Raw genomic sequence first — 7,735 nt, forward strand, 5'->3', positions numbered from 1 at the left:
CACACATGATAAATTAGAGACATGAGGATCACAGACATTCAGAGTGGTAATACAACCCAGATTGTTTCAAGCTGGGGAGACTATCGTATGTACCACAGTTTTGCTCTGAGTAAGAAGGACAGAAATTTAAGGGCTTTGAGCAGGGGATGTTATGATTAGACCTCCATGTTTGCATAGTTCATACTGACTAGCTCATGGAGGCTAGACTGTAGCGGGACCAGAATTAACTGAGAGATTTTATTAAGAGGTTGTAGCAGGAATTTTGGCAAGATGTTGTGACTTTGTCTGGGGTTGTAGAAGTGAGAAGAGGTCAGAAACTGGATTTATTTTAATTTTGAGCTAATAGAATTTCCTGAGGAATTGGATATTAAGTGTGAGGAAGATACTTCCTTTGACCTGGCAGCATTGTAAATGGAGTTGCAAATAACTGAAATAGGAAAAGTGAGGATGCAATGGGCATTGGGAAGATCAAGACTGTAGCTTCAGACATGTCAAGTTTGGGATGTCTACTGAGCATCCAAGCAGAGATGGATATATGCATCTGGACTTAGGAAAGATACCTGGATGAGAGGTATAATGTGATGGTCATCAGCATAAAGATAACATGTAAAGCCATGAGACTGGATGAGATAACCAGAGAAGTGGGAACAGACAGAAGCAAAGTGAAATGGGATGAAGAGTGAGTTGTGCTGAACTCTGATATTAAAGATTAGAAGAGAGAATGAAAATGGAGACCAAGGAGTGACCAGTAAATGAGAGGAAATAAGAGTGAAGTATTCTAAATGCAAGTGAGGGAGGGTATTGATAAAACATGTGTGCTCAATTGTGTCAAATGCTTATGACAGTTGGCGTAAGATCAGTAATAAGAAAGCCTGGATATTAGTAGAGAACATAAGAGAATCAAAAGGAATGTTTGAACTGCACACTTGGGCAACTGAATGTCTGGTGTTTCAATTCAACGAGTTAAAGCTTGAATCCCAGGGTTATTTAGGCTCTCTGGTGCTCCAAAGGGGTGTTCAGTGGGGACCCATGTTGGGACAGGCAGAGAAAAGGGTGGGAAGCACAGGAATAGCAGCAGAAGTGTGGTAGGTGATTGGTTCCTTGATCAAGGAAGACTTCCAATGGGGCAGCACCGAAACTGGGAGCCTGTGCCTGTGCCACGTCACAGATATCAGAGATCTGGCCTGAGCACACACAAGTGCTAGCAGAGTCAGTACCAAGGCACTAAACATTGTCCATGCATTACTGGAAAATAAAAGTGTACACTTGGACATTGCAATCAAGGATATCAGAGGGATATTAGAATTTTTCAGTTTGAAAATCCCTGGCTTTAAAACCTACTGCAACATTTCAAAGCACATATGCACAGACCATAGAAATTAAATTGAAAACAGCTGCATGTACAGAAAAAAACACCGTTTTCATATGAGATTTTGGGTCAATCAGTTATAAATAAAAAAGGCAATTTTGAAATTACTTGTTTCCTTGCAATTGACGGTACAGCTATACTATATAGAAACAAATCACGAAGTCACTGCTGTGTCTTGTACAATCACCAATAGTTACAGGAAATGTCAGTAGAAGCCTTAAAATGCTCTTTGTAAATTTATAGTTACATGTATATATTAATTGCATTATATTTATATATTAAAATTATAACAACATACACAACTGATTTACATGAACAGTTAAACATCTATAGAAAAATTGTTCCTCAAGAATTATCAGCTCAAGATAATACTAAAACTTCTATTTCAAAATAATTTATCAGAAATGTATTGCTGTATTTTCACAGTCTATAAAATACTCTGAAAAGTTCTAGTAACAACTGCATCAGCAAAAAGATCCTTTTAATCAAAAATTACTTGCACTCTTACAGTGCCAAGAATGACTAATGTCACCTTAAATTATGTTGCTGAAAATTAGTTGTTAATGTCTAAATTCTGATGGCCAAATTATGAATATTCAAAAAAGTGAGCCATAAAATTTTATCAAACAAGATATCACTTAATTATTATTATTATATTACATTATATATATTTATATATAATTATACTAAACTATTTTCTTTTGCAATTTTTATGTTTGTCATTATTTGTGTATTACTTACTGTTATTGTGTTGTATAAGTACTAAAATATTTAGAAGAAAAATATTTGCTTTAGTACCTAACTGTATGTTTTTCCCTGCATCTTAAGGCAGTGACCACATTTTTGCTTGACATAGGACCTCACATGGAGAAGGCAATGGCACCCCACTCCAGTACTCTTGCCTGGAAAATCCCATGAATGGAGGAGCCTGGTAGGCTACAGTCCATGGGGTCACTAAAAGTCGGACACGACTGAGCGACTTCCACTTTTCACTCTCATGCATTGGAGAGGAAATGGCAACCCACTCCAGTGTTCTTGCCTGGAGAATCCCAGGGACGTGGAGCCTGGTGGGCTGCTGTCTATGGGGTCGCACAGAGTTGGACATGACTGAAGCGAATTCAGCAGCAGCAGGACCTCACAAACCAGGTAGCCAGCTCTGTTAAGTTGATTTGCTATGATGTGGTATTTTAGAGAATAGAAAGCTTTTGATAAAAAAAAGAAACAAAAACATAAAAATGGTTTGGGAACAAGTGTAAGGAATAGGTTAGCTGAAGTGTGGAGAATATTCATATCAGGCAGTGCCCAGAGACACTGAGAATCTTACTTAAGATTGATCAATAGGACCAGTGAAAAGGTTTCAACTTGAGTAGACCTTGCAGATCCCTCGATGACAGAAGTGGTGAGTCACCTCTGTCTCTTTCGTTTTAGGTACATGTTGGTCAGCTGCAACCTGACTTTATGCTGTTTCTCAGCTAGCTGCCAGCCCCAGTTCCTCAGGAATCATTGACTTCATTCTGGTACATTAATAAGAATTTACTCCTTCTGCAGTATTAACATTGAGTTGCCCATATGACAGGCATCTTGTGCCTTCATTCCTTGTGACCATTGCTTTAGGGCTTGCTCAAATATTTGAAACCAGTCTTTAAATTCTCTGTTCTTGGCTTGCTGTTAAATATAGCACGTCTGCCCTTTCCTCACATAACCAAGTCTCTGAAAGGCTGATGGTCCATCCTATAATTGTGTCTCTAAAGGTCCTCTTAGAATGTGTTTACAAGCACATTCTATTCTAAATGTTAAAATGAAACATTTCAAATGGATTTAAAAAAAAGATCTTTTGTTTGGAATCACACACACACTCTCTCTCTCTCACTCTTCTATGATAGGCATGAAATAATCAAGAAGAAACCTATATGCAAGCTCTAATATGGAGAGTCAGTAGAGAGAAAGGTCTGGAAAAACATGTTTCTGAAAAGTGGCAAGAAATTCAGCAATTAGCAATTAAACAAGACTTTCTTTCCATAAACAGCCTCAGAATTTAAATTATTTTCAGGTAGCAGTGATAATGAGCCAAGAATTTCAAAGGAAATTTAGAGAAGGTGAGCTGGAAGAAAGAAGAGATGCTGGAGACCTGCTTAATCAGATAAAACAAACAAATATTAAAGAAATACTTAGTAGAACTAATAAGAGTATCAAATTTAAATCTACAGTTCCCTCCCCTCTGTGTAAAGATGTCTTTAATATGGTAATGGATGTCAAAGGGTGGGGAGAGAGGAGCAATCACATTCAATATGAGATAAGAGGACTCCATCATTTCTGCATATGAAGCTTTAGACCTGCATTTTATTTCAAGTTTGGTGAACAGCAATCAGTTCCCATTTGTGATTAGTCTCTGTCTTTTCACTGAAGAGAGGGTTGAGACAGAGTTTTAAAGGTTATTCTACACCAGACAAAAGGAGTACATGAAAAATAAAAGGCTTTTCAAATGATCTAAAGTGCACTTGAATCTGCCACTTTGATATCATTAGCAAATTGTGATTGATTAAGTATCACAGTTAAATCTCTTACAAGCCTTTTGGAATAAAAGGGGGTATATAGCAAGTGTGGATATTCCCAGTATGTGGCATTATTTTCTAAATGTAGAGTGACATTTTTTTTAGGTTGCATAATCCTATCTTTTACTCCTGAAATTATAAAGTTAGAATCCTGAGGGTATTTGTTCCTGAATCCGTGTTCAAGCAGATGACTGTCTTGCTATTTCAGACTGGGGATTCTTGTTAACAGTCTTGGGTTAATGCTAAAGTTCCACTTCCTTGATAAAACAGAATCTGAGCCAAATATAATTTATTTGATTGTTCTTATAGTCACTTTTTTAGTTATAAATGTTTACTTATCATAAAGTTAGTCCATCTCAACTAAACAGTTTGAGGAAACTTGTTTCCAGGGCAAAAAGATGCTGTTTGCTTTAATATTGGTTTAAACAAAAAGGCAACATAAAATTCACTAAACCACCAAAATTCTCTTAAATATATACCTGTGAAATCAAGTTGGCTTGATATACAAGGTAGTCTTTAATCCACATCTTTTTCTGATGGTTTGGGGGGTGAGAGAGTATTTTGTTGTTTTACTTATTAAGTGCTATCTGACTCTTTTGCCACCCCATGGACTGTAACCCTCCAGGCTTCTCTGTCTGTGGGATTATCCAGGCAAGAATACTGGAGTGGGTTGCCATTTCCTTCTCCAGGGGAATCTTTCTGACCCAGGGATTGAACCTGCATCTCCTTCATTGGTAGGCAGATTCTTTACCACTGGGACACCAAGAAAGCCCAAAGGAGGTATTCAGTCAGTTCAGTTCCGTTGCTCAGTCATGTTCGACTCTGAGACCCCATGGCCAGCAGCACACCAGTCTTCCCTGTCCATCACCAACTCCCAGAGCTTACTCAAACTCATGTCTATCGAGTTGGTAGAAGTATTAAGGAAAACAAAATAAAGGACATTGTATTACAGATTGCCACAAGAATACGGAATTCGCAGATCACTTTTTAAATATGTGAAAGTGGAAGCAGTAGTTTGCACAATTAAACAATATGAAAGGAAGATTAAGAAACTGAAGTCCAGTTGTAGTTCTGCCAATTGCTGGCTATTTCACATGGGCCTTCATTCCACTTCTCAGAAACTGAATTTGCTGCTTTGTGCTACCTTCCTGGATTTGAATAGAGGATCCAGAATAAGATTTTTCAGTATCCTATTTACTGTGACCCATTCAAAGCTATTAGTAGGATGGTAAATAACAGTTGCTTCTCTATGAAGGCATTTGGTAAGATCTGACTTTTGAAATTGGATGTGACTCCATGATTGGCTCTAGCCCCTGTGAAATATGAGTGGCAGTGATATCGGTCATTTCTAGGGAAGATAAAGAACCAATATGTGATTTGTCCCTGACATGATAACCATGGAAAGTCATGTCAAGATAGAGCATTTGCAGTCTGAATACCTGTATAAATAGGAATGTTCTAAACTCCCTGCTGATCCACAATGGATATGACGCATAAAACGGTAAATCAACATTCAATATATAGTAGAAACCACTACAAACTTAGAATAATTTGCTACTGCAACATATTATATTTGTCCTGATTGGTACATGTTTTCTCACCCAAATAATTTCTTACATGAAATAATATACCCATGTATTTAGCTTATATTACAGCATAAAAACTTTTAAAATATTTTAAAATATAATTTTAATTAATTATCTAAAAAAATCAATATTCAACTTTTTTTTGAACAACCAAAGCGTCTTCATATTTTACTACAGAGGTATTTCCAATGTATTATTAATTAATATGAAATTTGTAAACTGTAGCAGTTTTTGTACATGTACATACCCTACATGTACAAAATGATTTTACAAAAATGACCTAAAAACTAGTAGATAAAATGTGATCTCTGCTGAGCTGGGACTGGAAGGGGTACCTGGGCAGGGGACACCTGACGCAGGGCCACAGCCACAGCCGCTCTCTGGCTGACATGGTCCTTCTGCCACCTCTTCAGCCCCGAGTTCATGGCATCCTGATTCTTCACCGTTCTCTCCTCTTCTTCAGCATTCCTCTCACGTGGGACCCGCCTCTTCACAGACAACCACGCAGGATAAATGAGTAACAGAAACTTGTCTTCAACCCTTTCCCCCGGGACGAGAAGAATTCTGATTCTCTGGGACATTCAGCATCTTCCCATGGCCTTTTTCATTCCAGAATATATGTATCACTTCAAACAGAAATAAATCTTCTCCAATCAGAGTTCTCAAGTAGCCTTCGCGGTATCCTTTCAGTGGCCCTTTCATACTCAGTCCTTCAAGTTATCTACAGTACCATAGTTAACCTTCATGATCAAAACAACTAAGAAAGCTGTCTTCTACAATTGTTTTACATTCCACATCACCAGGAACTCTGCTAAGAAAATACCAGAGGGGAAATCAGCTCAAAGATCGGCCACAAGAAGTTCTTAACGTGTGCTACTAGGGGAAGTCTCCAGATTACTGCAATCAAATACTCAGTCCCTCCAAATGCCGCCAGAAGAGCCAGGATCAAGGATCAGACCAGAAATCCACTGTGATGTTGACATACAAAGGATTGTAATTCACAGAGAGTAACTTATAACCACAGCTGCTCAACCCATCTGTTCTCCAGACACGTGACACCTGATATAAGAGATTCATCCATCCTATATACACCTCATTGCCTTTGTCTCTGTTGTGGAAGATCATAGTATATTTACCCACTTCAGGCAGTGGCCGGGTTATTTTCATTCTATGAAGTTCAACCCTTGAAAAATTGCTCTCGAGCTAGGGCAGTAACACCCCCAAAATATCCACTGTAACATAACCTGTACCCCATGCTGTTCCTCCCAACCACCAGATGCCTGGGCTGATCCTCACACCTGTAAAGGTTCAAATTGTTCTCAGGCACCAGGTCCACATCGTGGAATATGAAACAGGACAAAATATCATCCTTGAGAGCTTCTATGGCACGATTAAACTTCTTACTTCCAGCCTGGTGGATGACGTAGATGCCGTAGTCCAGCTGCTGCCTCTGCAGGAAGGGGTGAAGGTGTTCCAGCAGGTACAGCAGGTGCTTCTCCCTTTGCCAGTGAGGGATGAAGATGGCAACCCGCTGCAAAGCCCTGCACTCCTCAGGGTGATACTGGCCTCTGTGCACCTTGGGGTTCTTTGCCTGGACTTCCTCCAGAGTGAGATTTGGCTTGAACACGAGTTTGGTCTGGCCTTTGAGGTGTAGAGACACAGAAGGGTAGCTGTCAAGTCTTGCTTTTTCCACAAATGCTTCATCCGTCCCAGTTCCTTTCTTCCCGAAAATGAGACCCTTGCTCAAACTAGCCACGAGATCCTTTGCTTTAGGAATCTCTTGAATAGCACCCACAAAGTAGTTACTGGTGGCCCACCGAACCACTGTCAGGCATAAGGTAAAAAGTAATAGCAGTCGGAATTTGTAGGAAAGGTGGAAAGTCACGTTGAAGTTCATGTCTTTGATTATGTGAGCAATAGGTATCTCTCGGCCTCCACTACAGGCAGGAAGCTTCAAGTTCAGCTATTCCAATCTGCAAACTTGATAACAACTGACTGTGCGATGCCTGCTTTTGTTTGGACGTTCTGATCCAACAATCCCCCAGACGCCGCGCGACGAGCACTGCCCGGAGAAAGCCAAGACGAGGAGCAGCGGCTGCGGGGACCGCCCCCGCCGCCGGGAGGAGGCTCCCTCAACCTTGATACAGTAAACTAATTAATCCATCTTTGATTATTTTTTACTAAGAATTGCTAAATTTCTGGGGGTTTTTGTGTCTTTTACGTCCTTT

General features: G+C 39.5%; 1 pseudogene; it reads right to left on the reverse strand.

Moving 5' to 3' along the window:
* Positions 1–6,452: 6,452 nt before the first annotated feature.
* Positions 6,453–7,404, reverse strand: LOC129538287 (beta-1,4-galactosyltransferase 4 pseudogene; annotated as a pseudogene).
* Between the last annotated feature and the right edge of the window lie 331 nt (positions 7,405–7,735).

This window comes from Moschus berezovskii, chromosome 2 (genome assembly GCF_049115385.1).
Source record: "Moschus berezovskii isolate FMDL1 chromosome 2, NW_MosBer_1.0, whole genome shotgun sequence".
Taxonomy (NCBI): domain Eukaryota; kingdom Metazoa; phylum Chordata; class Mammalia; order Artiodactyla; family Moschidae; genus Moschus; species Moschus berezovskii.